The 18,636-nt window shown below is 35.2% G+C and overlaps 1 protein-coding gene across 2 annotated transcripts in view; it reads right to left on the bottom strand.

The window, feature by feature from the left end:
- The window catches only part of MYOZ2 (myozenin 2), a 116,603-nt gene that overhangs the window by 22,881 nt on the left and 75,086 nt on the right, over positions 1 to 18,636 (bottom strand). The gene's annotated exons all lie outside the window — the stretch shown is intronic.

Here is an 18,636-nt window from a genome sequence, read left to right as displayed (position 1 = left end):
TTGCTTGGTTTACTCAAAAAATTGAGGCAAGTATTTGCATCAGCTTTTTAAGTAATGTCAACTAAACTTATTTTTTTTATTTTTTTATATACTGAGGTACTAAGGTTAGGCATACAAACAGTATACATATATAGAGGAAATTGTAATACAACGTATTGTCGTACAATGTCAAAAGAAAAATGTGCAGTCCAGCATAGTTCTGTAATAGTACGTGAAAACTTCTGCACAACTCACCAACAAAATAGTAAACATTAAAAAATGGTCAAATTAACACATGGTGCCTGAACAAAAACTAACCTTCCATATTAACCTCAGGAGATCGCTCTAGGACCTCAAAGAAGGAAACAAGTCTGATAGCAAGGGAAGGTATAATATATTGGAGAGACCACTCTTGGATCTCTCTGTGGTAGCCTCAGATTATATATTTTATATTGCTATGTAACCAAACAATATACTTTAAGTGACAAACTAATTTTAGATCAGAACTAAGCAAACAGGCTAAAAAGGACTAACTTAAATAACGTTAATTAAACCTTATCAAATCAAATAAAATAGATACATTATACATATCGCAACTAGTAACAGCAATAGATGCATTTAAAAATATAATACATATGTATGAATAATATCATGTTGAATCTCTGTGGCTTAGTTTCCTAAGGGGCCCAGTCGCACCTGCGACCTCTGCACCCCCTGTAGTTTCGCCCCTGTGCATACGTTTTTAATGTATGTATCCATTTTAGTTCTCTTTGATCTAGTTGTCTGGCTATGTTACTACCTCTCCAATGTAATTTAACCCTTTCTATTCCTATCCACATAAAGGATTCTTTATTAAAGAATTGACAGTTGTTACAATGTAGAGGTACTCCATGATCGTCATGTTTTTTTTCTATTTTATTTGTGTTCCATGATACAGGTCTTTAAAAATCTGGACGTTTGTCCCAAATATTGACATTTACAGCCACATTGTAGTAAATATATAACGTTCTTGCTTTTACATGTAATAAAATCTTTTATTTCAAAATTCTTCCCAGTGATAGTGGAGTTAAATGTTCTATGGGTTCTTCTGGTGTAATTACAACCTTTACATTTTCCACATGTAACAAAGCCTGTCATATAGCTAATTTGAAGAGGTTTTTTGGGGGGCTATCCCTTTAATCAATGACGGTGCTAATTTTTGTTTAAAATGTTGTCCTTTTCTGTAAATGTGTTTCTTAGGGATCATAGGTCATAAATATTCATCCTCTTTTAGAATATGAAATGAGATAGAAGACACACAGCGCCCACCGAATCAAGGTAGCTTTTAAAACAATTTATTATGCGCAAAAAATAAAATATATACACTTACAAGATTGTAGTGTTATAGATGCCTTTAAAAGATTATGTTGTCAGCAAGAGTCCGTCCATCCACAACCAGCTGATAAGCTTAGAGTTCCGTATTCAAGGGCTGCTCACACAGTCTTGCCGCCTCAGCTGTTCTCCCACAACAGCGTGTGATGTTCTGCCCAGAGAGCGGCTTGTATACTTCCACTTAGCTTAACGCTGGGATAACGTGCTTCAGGACACTTCAATGCTTTGTCCTATTTAACCCAACGCGTTTCTTTTGCAAGCGTGCAAACTTCCTCAGGGGTATTTCTCTCTCCTTTGCTTGACAAGCAAAGGAGAGAGAAATACCCCATAGGAAGTTTGCACGCTTGCAAAAGAAACGCGTTGGGTTAAATAGGACAAAGCATTGAAGTGTCCTGAAGCACGTTATCCCAGCGTTAAGCTAAGTGGAAGTATACAAGCCGCTCTCTGGGCAGAACATCACACGCTGTTGTGGGAGAACAGCTGAGGCGGCAAGACTGTGTGAGCAGCCCTTGAATACGGAACTCTAAGCTTATCAGCTGGTTGTGGATGGACGGACTCTTGCTGACAACATAATCTTTTAAAGGCATCTATAACACTACAGTCTTGTAAGTGTATATATTTTATTTTTTGCGCATAATAAATTGTTTTAAAAGCTACCTTGATTCGGTGGGCGCTGTGTGTCTTCTATCTCATTTCAGTTACTACACCTTCGTCGGACGAAAGACATCCGGTTTACACACTAAGCAGCAACCGATCAAGTGCAGGAAATCTGAAAGGAGCTTCAATATTCTTTTAAGGTTCAATATAATAGCACATACTATCTGGACATTTTTTATGGACATTGTTGGTTAAATTGAATATATATATAATATTGTAATTTTTTACGTATGAATATTTTAACCATTCTAACCATTTCAATGTTATTATAGATTTTAAAGACAGATTGTCCCACACACACAAAATAGGTAGTATAAAACGGATATTTTAATCTAAAAACTAGAAAAATTAAATCTTAAATTTCTGAAAAAAATCTTCTGTGCACAGTCGGGCAGGGGAGATAGACTATTGCAGGGAGCGCTGAGATTTAACATTGGGTTAAAATTCTCTTTTAGAATATGCCAATGTCTTTCTACAATTTGCCACAAGACCCCCTGGTAGGCCCATTATTAGTGGCATTGATTCTTTGATATCTAATTTGTCAGCTTTTATAGATTTTTTTCTTCAACCATATGCACAAAAAGCAAGATCACACTTAAAGGACACTAAACATGCCTTGAAAATTATGCAGGATGTAACTTGGCAAGAAAACTTTCTATGAATTACTATGGCTGTGACCTCTCTTTACTCTATAATTAATAACAAAAAGGGATTAGAAGCAGTCAAATGGAAATTATCTGAAGATCAGAATTTACAACCTAAACTTCTGGATTTTATAATCAGAGCTATAGATTTTATTCTACATCACAATTTTTTCTGGTTTAACGATAATTATTAACTACAGGTTTGTGGTACTGCCATGGGCACCAGGGTTGCACCAAGTTATGCCAATATTTATATGGATTTCTTTGAAACCAATCATGTCTGGCATAATGTGGAATTCTGGTGTTCTGGCATAGGTATAATGATTATGTAATTTGCATATGTAAAGGGGGAGAAGCAAATTTAACAAATTTTGTGAATAGTCTAAATAATAATAATAAGTTGATTTCACTAACCCCAGAATATCACAGATATGAAATTAATTTCCTTGATCTAACCCTCTATATTAAAGACAATGTTGTACAAAGTAAAACATTCTTTAGAGTTTTTTATATCACTGCTTGATTTGGATTACAGCACACCATTTTCCACGTTGCTTCTTTGACTTTTATAGGATATATTTGTCACTTTACTAACTTTGGAACTTTGAGACTTTCACTATATTGTATTCACACACATCATTTTGGACTAACCCCCTAATATGGATCCCAACTGATCCCCCCCTTTTTTCTATGTTCTTATTTTTGATGTTTTCTATTGAAGTACCATGTAATGTATTGTTGATGCTTTTAAACTGAATATATGCTTTTTAACTGTGAAATCTGATTGATCAATCATTTAATCGCTGATACTTTGAATTATTAGTAAATTGTTGAATACACTCTTATCTCATCTAATATTAACTGTTGTAATAAATTGTTTAATTATATTTATACTTATATCTATATGTATATTCATTTTACTTGTACCTGTATGTATATTTATTTATACCTACTCTACACCTGGATGCTCTATTGAATACAAAGCCTCTTGCCTAATTAGGCGCTGTATACACCCCCACCAATATTTGTTCCTATTCCAGACCAGCTAGGAGGTCCCTGTGTACTAACTTGAGGCTATACCTTGGCGCTCGACCTAAATACATTTTCTAACCAATATATTCCAAACCCAACATCTGAAATTCCAAGAAGTAAGTTTAAGAATCCTTCAAGATTCTACCCAAGTCATAGCAAAGGTCCTAATATTGAGGTATTCAATAAACTACTTATGAGAGATATAGATAATTTGTCCCAAAAAATTAATAACAAATGCTCAAATCCTACAAAACAAGAAGTGGAAATCTTGACAGCCCTTAATAAAAGGGAAGATATAGTCATTAAGGAGGCCGATAAAGGGGGAGGAGTTGTGATATTGGATAGAGAATATTATATGGAAGAGGCCAATAGAATTTTGGGAGATTCTAATACCTACACTGTTTTAAATAAAAACCCTAAAAAAGAGTTCACTACCACACTACATAAATTACTTTTAGAAGTGCAAAATCAGAAAATAATATCTAAAGATGAATTTGATTTTTTATTTAAAGAGGATTCTAGAACCCTTATATTTTATTTTTTTACTTAAATTACATAAGCATGCCACAAGACCCCCTGGTAGGCCCATTATTAGTGGCATTGATTCTTTGATATCTAATCTGTCAGATTTTATAGATTTATTTCTTCAACCATATGCAGAAAAAGCAAGATCACACTTAAAGGACACTAAACATGCCTTGCAAATTATGCAGGATGTAACTTGGCAAGAAAACTTTCTATGAATTACTATGGCTGTGACCTCTCTTTACTCTATAATTAATCACAAAAAGGGATTAGAAGCAGTCAAATGGAAATGATCAGAATTTACAACCTAAACTTCTGGATTTTATAATCAGAGCTATACATTTTATTCTACATCACAATTTTTTTCTGGTTTAACGATAATTATTAACTACAGGTTTGTGGTACTGCCATGGGCACCAGGTTTGCACCAAGTTATGCCAATATTTATATGGATTTCTTTGAAACCAATCATGTCTGGCATAATGTGGAATTTGGTGCAAACCTGGTGTCCTGGCATAGGTATTTTGATTATGTAATTTGCATATGTAAAGGGGGAGAAGCAAATTTAACAAATTTTGTGAATAGTCTAAATAATAATAATCAGTTTATTTCACTAACCCCAGAATATCACAGATATGAAATGAATTTCCTTGATCTAACCCTCTATATTAAAGACAATGTTGTACAAAGTAAAACATTCTTTAAAAAATGTGACACAAATACATATATAAAGCAGGATAGCTGTCATCACCCTAACTGGTTCAAGGCAGTACCAAAAAGTCAATTCTTAAGAATTCGTAGAAACTGCAGTAAGACAGAAGAATATGATCAGCAATCTAAAATTCTGAAAGAGAGGTTTATACAAAAAGGGTATAATAGTACAACTCTAGAGCAGTAGAGAAATGAAGTACAAAATAGAAATAGACTAGAACTTCTGGAAAATAATAAAAGAGAGAATATCACCAGCAACTTCCCAAAATTTGTAACTACTTCTAATGCGGAACATCGAGCAATTAAAAAAATTGTAGAAAAACATTGGCATATTCTAAAAGAGGTTGAATTTTTATGACCTATGATCCCTAAGAAACCACTAGTCATTTACAGAAAAGATTAAAGGGATAGCCCCCCAAAAAACCTCTTCAAATTAGCTATATGACAGGCTTTTTTACATGTGGAAAATGTAAAGGTTGTAATTACACCAGAAGAACCCATAGAACATTTAACTCCACTGTCACTGGGAAGAATTTTGAAATAAAAGATTTTATTACATGTAAAAGCAAGAACGTTATATATTTACTACAATGTGGCGGTAAATGTCAATATTTGGGACAAACGTCCAGATTTTTAAAGACCTGTATCATGGTACACTTAAATAAAATAGAAAAAAAAACATGATGATCATGGAGTACCTCTACATTGTAACAACTGTCAATTCTTTAATAAAGAATCCTTTATGTGGATAGGAATAGAAAGGGTTTAATTACATTGGAGAGGTGGTAACCTAGCCAGACAACTAGATCAAAGAGAACTAAAATGGATACATACATTAAAAACGTATGCACATTGGGGTCTTAATAAAGACACAAAGATTGCTGCTTTTGTGTAAAATAATTTTTAATAAGAATAACATCATGAATTTATACTTATCGCTATATATGAATAATTTCTTAGACTGCAATTTTTTAGACTGCGATCTATTGCTTATTTGTAACATTACCTTTGTTATGATACCAAACTGTTAGATTAAATTTCCCTTGTTTTTTTGTAACATTTTACTTGTCAATATAACATCCAGTTCTTTTTATGACCGGCATTACATTACTTTTAACATATAATGCTATCTTGTAATTTTGTATTTGCTAATATTACATCTGTTTCTCAATGGTGGTCTTACTATTTTTGTTAAATGCTATCTTTTTACAATGGTGGTAATCTGTATTGGTATATATTGAAATCTAACATAGATCTCTTTCATCCTGTCACCTAGTCTGCAACGGCACTTACAGCCGACAATAGTAAAACATACTGTTTCCAATGGAATGTTCTTGAATGTTTTTAACTAGTGTAAACCCGGCCTCCACCAATGAGGTAACAGGTAGCGTCCTTGATTGTATATTTAAAGACCACCTGCGTTGCAGAAAGGTATGCTTGGTTTATTAAGCACTTTTTCCATTTGTAAATGCTCTTGAGAAAGACAGCTGGGTCCGTTGAAACATGTTGGGCAAAATAAAACTGTTTTTAGATAAGAAAGCAGGTGAAGTTCTCTTCTTTGCACATACAAGGAGCCGGTTATCCTGAATATATGCTGTGTGTATCTACATGTTATTACATGTTGTCTTGATACAGTTTCTCAGCACAATATCTCAATTGGAACTAGGAGCAAATTTCTCCTGACGAGTGGAACATATTCAAGTAAACAGACAAAGATCTTTAGTGAACCAGCGCCTCCTTCTTGGCACAACATCTATTGCTGTTAGTAGTTGCAATATGTATAATGTATCTATGTGCCGGGTAAACTAAAACTGAGAGTGTCAATCAATGTATAGGGGTGGGATCTCGTAGAAACCGGCAAATTTAAAACCCCACACAGTTTATCTAAATATTACCTGTTGAAAAGTCCGCCTGTGTAGTGGACGAAATGCGTCCAGGAGTACAAAAGGAAGGATTTTAAACTCACCCTGCACCTAAGGCGACCTCACACAGTGAGACAAGATCCTGAACAATGGCACCCACACGGAGGTGACAAGCAGTAGCCTGAAGTGACTGCATACAAAGATCGATAGCCAGGAGGGGTTGGGGTTTTAAGGCAATTTTTCAATTGTTATCTTGTAAGTGCAATAGTGTTTGCCTAAATAAACTGATGCTGTGAGTCGCGGTTGCACCTGTCCACTTTTTGTTTCTCATAGTTTTCTACGGAGACGGGGTGTCTATCATAGTTTCTGGGGAGGCAGCACCAATCCGACCAAGCAAGGAGGAGTTTACATTTATAACACTGAGAATCTGAAATCCATGGTGATTCATTCAACTTAAAGTAAAGGTCAATTTTGACAAATTAGTGCCCGGTTTTTAATAATCCTATTAAAAACAAGGGCACTTTAATTCATAAATATTTATATCTCAAGCGTTTTCTTCAAAAATTTACCTTTTAATCCTGAAAGCTGCTCCCTCGATTCCCCCGGCTGTCGGAAGCCTCTGCTTACATCAAAAATGACGAATCCAGCTTTCTCCAATCACAGTGTTCCCCCAGGGGGATCATGGCCTGAGGGAACGCCATGATTGGATGAAGCTGGATTCGTCATTTTGGACCCGTGAAGAGGACTTGTGACGGGCGGAGGAAGCTCTGCAGCAGCTCTCAGGATTAAAAAGGTACGTTTTTGAAGAAAATGCTTGAAATGTCAACTTTGATGAATTAAAGTGCCCTTGTTTTTAATAGGATTATTAAAAACTGGGCCCTAATTCGTCAAAATTGACCTTCACTTTAAATCAAACGGTATTGTTCAGAGACTTTTATTGACCCTATGTGTCATTTATAATACAAGACACAGGGTATTGTGGACATTTTATTCATTTTTATTTTTATTATTATTTTTATTATTAACATTATCATTATTTGTTAGTATTAATTTTTATATGTATTATTTTTTCATCTAATTTATTGTCACTATAGAAGTATATTTTAAGACTACATTATTTCTATTTTTATACTCTGGTCTGTCATTTAGACGCGCTGCTTAAATTGGTGTGTTGTTCTTAATACAACAACCTATCGGCTAGATTTAGAGTTCTGCGGCCAAAGGGGTGCGTTAGCTACGCGTGTATTTTTCCCCCCGCACCTTTTAAACAACGCTGGTATTTAGAGTTCTCTGAAGGGCTGTGTTAGGCTCCAAAAGGGAGCGTATAGCATAATTTACCGCCACTTCAACTCTAAATACCAGCGGTGCTTACGGACGCGGCCAGCTTCAAAAACGTGCTCGTGCATGATTTCCCCATAGGAAACAATGGGGCAGTTTGAGCTGTAAAAAAACCTAACACCTGCAAAAAAGCAGCGTTCTACTATATTTTTTCTACTATATTGATTAGCAGTCAATGCAATAATGAGTAAAACTAAGCAGGGTATTTACTACTGTAATCCAAATGTTATTAATAGGATTAATAATTATCAATGCAATCTAATTTATTGCCTAAGAATGTGAGTTAAAATAATGCCCAAACGTCATCTATCACATGGTGAAAATAACTGTCTCAAATAGATTCCAGACTTGATAAAAGCAACATGTGTCATTCAAGGGTTCACACTTGTTCCCAAAGCCCTCAAAATAATCACACAACTCTAGGGAAAAAAGTATTAATATCTCCTGTGTCTGATAGAAAGTGACCAGAGACAGGTAAAAAGGGACAGAAAGTGAGCACTGGCTACCACTGGAATAAAACAGAGGATATGCATTTTCTGAGGAAAAAAAATAAAATGTTTCAAAAGACAAGCTGCCAAGTCCTTAAAGACCTCTATAGTGCACCACTGAACCCCTCACTCCAAGATCTCTTGTGTTATAGAATCTTCCCTTTTCCATGTCAAATCAAATGATGCCCCTAATGCAAGAAATGTGGTTATTAAAGATCAGTATATTGTACTACATAGGTATTATTATATACAAGTAGGGACCCTAGATCAGTACATATTAGTGATGGAATCATTTTCTACAAAGAATGTACCATCAGAAGATTATAAGAATAATTAATGATAATCTACTTATCATCAAGAGTATACTAAAGTTTGCAATCATGGTGAAAGAAGAGATATACAGCTATCCTGTAAAACTTACTGCTGTTTTTACATTGAAATAATATGTTTTTACATTGGAATAGTCATTTTCTATCGGCTAGATTACTAGTTGTGCGTTAGGCTGAAAAAGCAGCGTTAACAGATCCTAACGCTGCTTTTTCACTACCGCTGGTATTACAAGTCTTGCAGGTTTGGGGGCACCGCACACTTCTTTGGCCTTACCGCAAAACGACTTACGTAAACTTCGTAAACCCTTTTTTCTATGGGACTTCCATAGCGCTGGTATTACGAGTCAATCCTGGGAGGCCAAAAAGTGAGCGGTACACCCTCTACCTCCAAGATCCGTAACGCATTCTAAAGTCCATAGTTATGAGTTTTACACTACAACGCTGTAGCATAAAACTCATAAAGTGCTAAACAGTACACTAACACCCATAAACTACCTATTAACCCCTAAACCGAGGCCCTCCGGCATCGTAAATACTAAACTAAAATTATTAACCCCTAATCTGCAGCTCCGGACATTGCCGCCACTAGAATAAGCATATTAACCCGTAAACTGCCGCACTCCCGCCTCGCAAACACTAGTTAAATATTATTAACCCCTAATCTGCCGCCCCTAACATCGCCGCCACCTACATTACATTTATTAACCCCTAATCTGCCGTCCCCAACGTCACCTCCACTATATTAAATGTATTAACCCCTAAATCTAAGTCTAACCCTAACACCCCCTAACTTAAATATAATTACAATAAATCTAAATAAAATTCCTATCATTAACTACATTATTCCTATTTAAAACTATATACTTACCTATAAAATAAACCCTAAGCTAGCTACAATATAACTAATAGTTACATTGTATCTATTTTAGGGTATATTTTTATTTTACAGGCAAGTTTGTATTTATTTTAACTAGGTAGAATAATTATTAAATAGTTATTAACTATTTAATAACTACCTAGCTAAAATAAATACAGATTTACCTGTAAAATAAAACCTAACCTAAGTTACACTAACACCTAACACTACACTACAATTAAATAAATTTCCTAAATTAAATACAATTAAATAAATTAAATACAATTAGCTAAAGTACAAAAAAACAAACACTAAATTACACAAAATAAAAAAAGAAATTATTGAATATTTAAACTAATTACACCTAATCTAATAGCCCTATCAATATAAACCCCCCAAAAAATAATAAAAAACCCTAGCCTAAACTAAACTTCCAATAGCCCTTAAAAGGGCTTTTTGCGGGGCATTGCCCCAAAGAAATCAGCTCTTTTACCTGTAAAAAAAAAAAAAATACAAACACCCCCAACAGTAAAACCCACCACTCACACAACCAACCCCCCAAATAAAAACCTAACTAAAAAAACCTAAGCTCCCCATTGCCCTGAAAAGGGCATTTGGATGGGCATTGCCCTTAAAAGGGCAGTTAGCTCTTTTGCGGCCCAAAGCCCTAACCTAAAAATAAAACCCACCCAATACACCCTTAAAAAAACCTAACACTATCCACCTGAAGATCGACTTACTGTTCTGAAGACCGGACATCCAATCAGCCAATAGGATTGAGCTCGCATTCTATTGGCTGTTCCAATCAGCCAATAGAATGCAAGCTCAATCCTATTGGCTGATTGGATCAGCCAATAGGATTGAACTTCAATCCTATTGGCTGATTGCATTAGCCAATAGGATTTTATCTACCTTAATTCCGATTGGCTGATAGAATTCTATCAGCCAATTGGAATCTAAGGGACGCCATCTTGGATGACGTCATTTAAAGGAACCGTCATTCAGTAAGAAGACTCCGGATGAAGAGGATGCTCCGTGTCGGATGTCTTGAAGATGGAGCCGCTCCGCGATGGATGGATGAAGATAGAAGATGCCGTCTGGATGAAGACTTCTGCCTGTCTGGAGGACCACTTCACCTGGCTTGGATGAAGACTTCTCCTGGCTTCGTTGAGGACTTTGGCCCGGTTGGATGAAGACTTCTGCCGCTTCCTTGAGGATGGATGTCCGGTCTTCAGAACAGTAAGTCGATCTTCAGGGAGATAGTGTTAGGTTTTTTTAAGGGTGTATTGGGTGGGTTTTATTTTTAGTTTAGGGCAATGCCCATCCAAATGCCCTTTCAGGGCATTGAGGAGCATAGGTTTTTTAGTTAGGTTTTTATTTGGGGGGTTGGTTGTGTGGGTGGTGAGTTTTACTGTTGGGGGGGTGTTTGTATTTTTTTTTTACAGGTAAAAGAGCTGATTTGTTTGTGGCAATGCCCCGCAAAAGACACTTTTAAGGGCTATTGGTAGTTTAGTTTAGGCTAGGGTTTTTTTTATTTTGGGGGGGCTTTTTTTTATTTTGATAGGGCTATTAGATTAGGTGTAATTAGTTTAAATATCTTGTAATTTGTTTATTATTTTCTGTAATTTAGTGTTTTTTTTTGTACTTTAGCTAATTGTATTTAATTTATTTAATTGTATTTAATTTAGGTAATTTATTTAATTGTAGTGTAGTGTTAGGTGATAGTGTAACTTAGGTTAGGTTTTATTTTACAGGTAAATTTGTATTTATTTTAGCTAGGTAGTTATTAAATAGTTAATAACTATTTAATAACTATTCTACCTAGTTAAAATAAATACAAACTTGCCTGTAAAATAAAAATAAACCCTAAGCTAGATAGAATGTAACTATTAGTTATATTGTAGCTAGCTTAGGGTTTATTTTATAGGTAAGCTTTTAGTTTCAAATTATTTAGGTAATAATATTAATTTTTATTTAGATTTATTGTAATTATATTTAAGTTAGGGGGGGTTAGGGTTAGGGTTAGACTTAGGTTTAGGGGTTAATACATTTAGTATAGTGGCAGCGACGTTGGGAGTGGCAGATTAGGGATTAATAAATGTAGGTAGGTGGCGGCGATGTTAGGGACGGCAGATTAGGGGTTAATAATATTTAACTAATGTTTGCGAGGCAGGAGTGCGGCGGTTTAGGGGTTAATATGTTTATTATAGTGGCAGCGACGTCCGGAGCCGTAGATTAGGGGTTAATAAGTATAATGTAGGTGGCGACGATGTCGGGGGCGGCAGATTAGGGGTTAATAAAAATAATGTAGATTTCGGCGATGTTGGGGGCAGCAGATTAAGGGTTAATAAGTATAATGTAGGTTACGGCGGTGTCCGGAGTGGCAGATTAGGGGTTAATAAATATAATGTAGGTGTCGGCGATGTCGGGGCGGCAGATTAGGGGTTAATAAGTGTAAGATTAGGGTGTTTAGACTCGTGGTTCATGTTAGGGTGTTAGGTGTAAACATACATTTTATTTCCCCATAGGAATCAATGGGGCTGCGTTACTGAGTTTTACGCTGCTTTATTGCAGGTGTTAGACTTTTTCTCAGCCGGTTCTCCCCGTTAATTCCTATGGGGAAATCGTGCATGAGCACGTACGACCAGCTCACCGCTGACTTAAGCAGCGCTGGTATTGAAGTGCGATAAGGAGCACAATTTTGCTCAACGCTCACTTCTTGCCTTTTAACGCCGGGTTTGTAAAATCCTGTAATACCAGCGCTGCAGGTAAGTGATCGGTGAGAAAAAACTGCACGTTAGCACCGCACAGCTCATAACGAGAACTCCCTAATCTGGCCGTATGTGTTTAAAATATATTGAGTCTGCAAAAAAATATTCTGTTTACAACAAAATGTAAACTTTGAAGCTGACAATAGCTGTGATAGTTGTGAAATTGTATGTAATATAAATTGTCATAGGTTATTATTATGTGCTTGTCTTTCTCTGATAAAATCTAGTAATGCTTGTAAAAAAATGGAAATAGACAAAGGACATGATGGAGGTTGCTATGGAGTCCTCTGAGGGCCACAAGCAGTGCCTACATGTACTTAACCAATTTATATAGGGCCCCTCTGTCTCTTCCTTTGCCTCTGACCTTAGGGGGTCAAAGCTCAAATGAATGCATGAAGCATATCCTAAAAACTAACTCAACAAAAGTAAAATAATGAGACACTACCATAAAAATACAATCTGGTATATTTAATTTTTGCATACACTTAAGTGCTACATTTGTGGAGAACGTGTTGTAAAAGCTTTTTTATTTGACTATTTTCTCTGTTACTCATTTACAATGTGATTTTAGTGGGGCTACCCTGAGAAATATAAATCTAGAAATAAATTAACACTGCTGTATCTGTCAGAAATTGCCTAGACTCTGCTTATGACAATGGCAAATACATTACCCCAACCTTTGTGTTTTGTTTGCTTTACTCTTACACAACATATTTTCTTTAGTAGAAAACTAGATTGATTAATTGATTGATCACATTTTCACATTATATCTGTTTTACTTTTTCTATGTACATTATGTTTTCAAATGTACTCACCTGGAGGTATAAAATATAAATAAAGGCCTGAAGTTGTTTAACTATTGATAAACATATTTCTGTATATAGAGATATGTAGCAGTGTTTGCACAGTAATTCAGACATAAAAATACCCGCTAATGATACACTTTAACTGTAATGACATGCCATATTTAATAAAAAACTTTTTAATGATTGCTTTTTCCCAGGCCTAAAGAAAAGAGGAAGCTATATCTATATGAACATAGTTAAATATATATTAATATATATATTTGTCCATCTATCTATTTTTTTTTTGCAAAAGAAAATATTCTATTTAAAGGGACAGTCAACACCAGAATTTTTGTTGTTTTAAAAGATAGATAATGCCTTAATTACCAATTCCCCAGTTTTGCATAACCTACAGAGTTATAATTATGCACATTTTACCTCTGTAATTACCTTGTATCTAAGCTTCTGCAGACTGCCCCCTTATTTCAGTTCTTTTGACAGACTTGCATTTAAGCCAATCAGAGCTGACTCCATGGTAAATTCACGTGCATGAGCTCAATGTTATTTATATAAAACACATGAACTAATGCCCTCTAGTGGTGAAAAACTTTCAAAATGCATTTAGATTAGAGGCAGCCTTCAAGGTCTAAGAAATTAGCATATGAACCTCCTAGGTTTAGCTTTCAAATAAGAATACCAAGAGAACAAAGCAAAATTGGTGATAAAAGTATATTGGAAAGTTGTTTAAAATTACATGCCCTATTTGAATCATGAAAGTTATTTTTGGACTTGACTGTCCCTTTAAGGCAATAGTGGGATTAAATATTTTTTATAATCCATTATTTTTACAGAACAGTATTGCAATGTGTAGGAAACTATCAAATATAGCGTTTGATCATTCTATGGTTTGATCAATGTTAACAGATGCAGATGAGCTCTTTTTCATAATCAAACGTTTTTTATTGTTTATCACAAGGACTTGTTTGTTATCATTTGGTGAAAAACTGTTCAATACTTAACATATGCCATTCCTGTTTGAGAACCTGGGTTATGCTTGCTTATTGGTGGGTAAAGGTAAGTCACTAATAGGCAAGCGCTATCCATGGTAAAATGGGCTGGCTGCTAAGATTTACATTCCTGCTTTTAAAATAAAGATAGCAAGTGTACAAAGAAAAATTTATAATAGGAGTAAATTAGAAAGTTGCTTAAAATTTCATGCTCTATCTGAATAATGAAAGAAAAAATTTGGGTTCAGTGTCCCTTGTTCTCTCTAAGTATTGGACTTTTGTTTACAGACAGAGATAATATAAAGATTCATAAGTGTATACAGAAAGTGATAAAATAAGGAGATCTGATTTTCCTGCAAGCTCAACCAATTTTAATGGGCCGTGGTTTCAAAGAACAAAAACAGATATTTAATATACAAAAATAAACCAAAAAATAATTTCCCATTCATTTTATACACTGTAGCTGATAAAACAAGTCATTGAAACACATTAAGGGACAAAACAATTTTAGAGTACACTGTCCCTTTAATATTTAATGAGACATTTGGATGGTACATTTTCACTTATAGAATTCAACAACTAAAAGGAATTGATAAACCCAAGATAACAATTTTCAAATTATTACCAAGTGCTCCAAAATATTGGTTTTGCATATGGGTAAAACACACTGAAATTACCCACTGTCATTTTGTATCACATTACGAAACAACATCATCAGATTTAAACTAACTGCTCAATCAGTTAAATTTACACAATAATGTTAAGCATTTGTACACTAATAACAATGTGTAAAATCAACAGCACATCAAACACACGTCTAATTTAGCAATAGTTCCTCTGTTCAAGTCCCTTAGAAAGATACACACATCATTTTTTGGTTTTGCTTTACAACAGGTTAATTGCACACGTCACCTTTTAGCATCACTGCACAATATTAAAAGGGATTCCTCAACATAAAAACACTCATAATCGACATTTTGTTTGTCCTGAATCTTGAGTATTTGATTTTTGGATTAGGAAATAGGTACATTAAAACAAAGATCAATTGTGTGTAGTATTTGGGAGGCAAATATTTCAAACTTCAAGGGTATTAAAGGCAAAAGCATGTTAGGATTGTGATCACTGGAAATACTCTGACAATGCTGTCTGAGATTCAGAAATCATTATCCCTGAAAACAAGCAGAAGATTGTGATTAACCTCATTATGGGCCAGATTACAAGTGGAGCGTTAATTAATGCTCCCGCTCGAGCGTTAACTGCGCTAGAAGTATGCACACATATTACAAGTTAAAAGTAAACTGTTTTGTGCTCGTGCACAAACCCGACATGTGCAAATAGCCAAACTTATAATACTGCACCTGTAATAACCTATTTGCCCCTAGAAGTCAATGGAGAAAAAAAAGTGGAAAAAATATAACACCCTACTCGCACGCAAACCCGATTGCATATTCTCAAGTGCGCTAACCTGACATGAAAATATTATTATTTCACATTCCAATGTTCTTCACATAGAATAATATGTTCTATTTATTCATATAAACATATTTCTACATATATTTGATGGTATTTTGGTAATTCAATTCACTCTGTACTATATTGAAAACACATTATTTGATGTTTTAATTTTTGTGAATTTAATTTATTTTTGAAAATATACAATCATTTCAAATTTGTTGACTGCAACACACTCCAAAAACGTTGGGACAGTCGACTGTTTACCACTGTGTAACATAAACTTTTCTTTTAATAACACTTACTAAGCTTTTGGGCACTGAAGACACCAGTTGGTTAAGCTTAGCAAGCAGAACTTCTTTCCCCCATTCATCCATTATGCATGTCTTCAGCTGCACAACTGTACAGGGCCTTTGTTGCCTTCATAATGCACCACACATTCTCAATCAGAGACATGTCAGGACTGCAGGCAGGCCTTGCTAGCACCCGAACTCTCTGCTTACACAAACATGCACTTGTAATTCGGGCAGAATGGGGTTTGGCGTTGTCCTGCTGGAAAATGCAGCGATGTCCCTGGAAAAGACGACAATGGCAGCATATGTTGCTCCAAAATGTATACATATCTTTCTGCATTAATGGTTCCCTCACAGATGTGCAAATTACCCGTGCAATGGGCACTGACACCCCCCCATACCATGACGGATACTGACTTTTGGACCTGACGCTAACAACAGCTTGGATATTTCTTTTCCTCTTTGATCTGGAGAACATGACGGCTATTTTTTCCAAAAACTATTTGAAATGTTGACTTGTCAGACCTCAAAACACGATTCCACTGTACAACTGTCCATCTCAGATGAGACAGAGCCCAGAGAAGTCGGTGGTGCTTCTGTATAGTGTTGATGTATGGCTTCTGCTTTGCATAGTACTGCCTTAAGTTGCATCTGTAGATGCAGAGGCAAATAGTGTTGACTGTCAGTGGTTTACCAAAGTATTCCCGAGCCCATGTCAGGACATCCATTATAGACTCATGACAGTTTTTGAGACAGTGACATCTGAGGGATCTGAGATCACAAGCTTTCAGAAGTGGATTTCGGCCTTGCCCTTTTTGACTGGATTCCTTGAATCTTTTAATTATATTGTGCACTGTAGAAATGCCCAAAATCCTAATGATTTTTTTGGGGGGAATGTTGTTCTCAAAGTGGTGGATTATTTGCTGACGCATCTGTTGGCAGATTGGCGAGCCTCAACCAATCCTTGCTCTTGAAGGACTAGGCCTTTATATACTATGATTACACAATTCTCTCACCTGTTTCCCATCAACTTCTTATCATCACTATTAGCCCTAAATTGCACCGTCCCAACTTTTTTGGAGCGTGTTGCAATCATCAGATTGGAAATGAATGTAAATTTTCAAAAATACATTAATTTCACTAAGTAAAACATAAAATAATGTGTTTTTTGAATATAGTACAAGCTGAATTGAATTTTCAAATTACTTTTTGTTTAGTTGCATTTTCATATATATATATAGGAATATCTAATAATAAATACTTAAAAACATATCCTGCTATGTTAAGAACATTGGAATGTGAAGTATTTACAGTAAATACATAGTTAAAACCATTGTCAAATATAAATATTGCATAAATATGTTTTTTTATGTTTTCATCTACTTAACTGCAATGGGCCCAATGCATATATATATATATATATATATATATATATATATATATATATATATATATGTACTTATATGTGTATGTGTGTCTGTAAATACATATATACACAAATAAATACATATGTACACACACATATATATATATATATATATACACACTATATATTTATATATATACACATACATATACTGTATATACATCTTTAGACATGTATATGTATGTATCTCTATGTTAAAGCCTTTTGCTTGCTTTTTTTCCTAACACATGAGACCTCATATCTTTGAGCCCTTATAACGTTTTGTGCAGTATATATATATATACTCTCATCACCTCTCATCAACTTCCAGGGTGCTCTCAGGGAGTGTATAATAGCAAATGATTCAAAGCACTCACTGCGGTCTTCTGCCATCAAACTGGAAATTTATTAAGTGACGTTTCGGGACATATAGTGTCCCTTCTTCTGACAAACATACAGTTCAAGTGAACAAACTTATAAAGGCCTAACAATCCCTCCCCTAGTAAGCCTCCAATCCTAGGAGACAGTGTGCAAAACATCAAGACTAAACCATCATATAGTTTAGACATCTCTTAGTGTAACAGAGTTGTTAAAACTCTCATATGCGTGTTGTAAAATGTGTAACACTCATCTTATGTGCTATTCTTCATATGTATCAATCAGTGAGAAAATAAAAAACTACTGGCACTGATCCATTTAACATATAATAATATCCAAAAACCACATCTATACCCCTCAGAGTTAAAGTGGATTCTTCCATGTAATCATAGTATAATTGCAAGAATAGCAAAAAGCCGCCCCCATTCCTGATAGACTAAATCAAGTCTTTGCCATGGAAACATAAATAATAATACTAGCCCTACTGACTCGATGCACAGGTAAACACAGCACCCTGAGACATCGCAAAATATTGAAAATCCAATCAATCCTATGGCAGTCAGTAAACTGCTCTCCATCACCATCCACACCTATTATTGACTTATTCCAATCTTCCTAGTGAGGCTCCTAAATCATATCATAACGGATCCTTTGCTATCAGCCATATCACACCCCTCTCATTGCGATAGGCTGTTTAGAACACCCCCCCGTTCTAATTGGTCCCAACAGGCACATTGGTAAACAAACCCTCAC

Source organism: Bombina bombina, chromosome 2 (genome assembly GCF_027579735.1).
Source record: "Bombina bombina isolate aBomBom1 chromosome 2, aBomBom1.pri, whole genome shotgun sequence".
NCBI classification, from domain to species: Eukaryota; Metazoa; Chordata; class Amphibia; order Anura; family Bombinatoridae; genus Bombina; species Bombina bombina.
The sequence above is the reverse complement of the archived record's forward strand: the minus strand, read 5'-3'. Positions and strand labels throughout refer to the sequence as shown.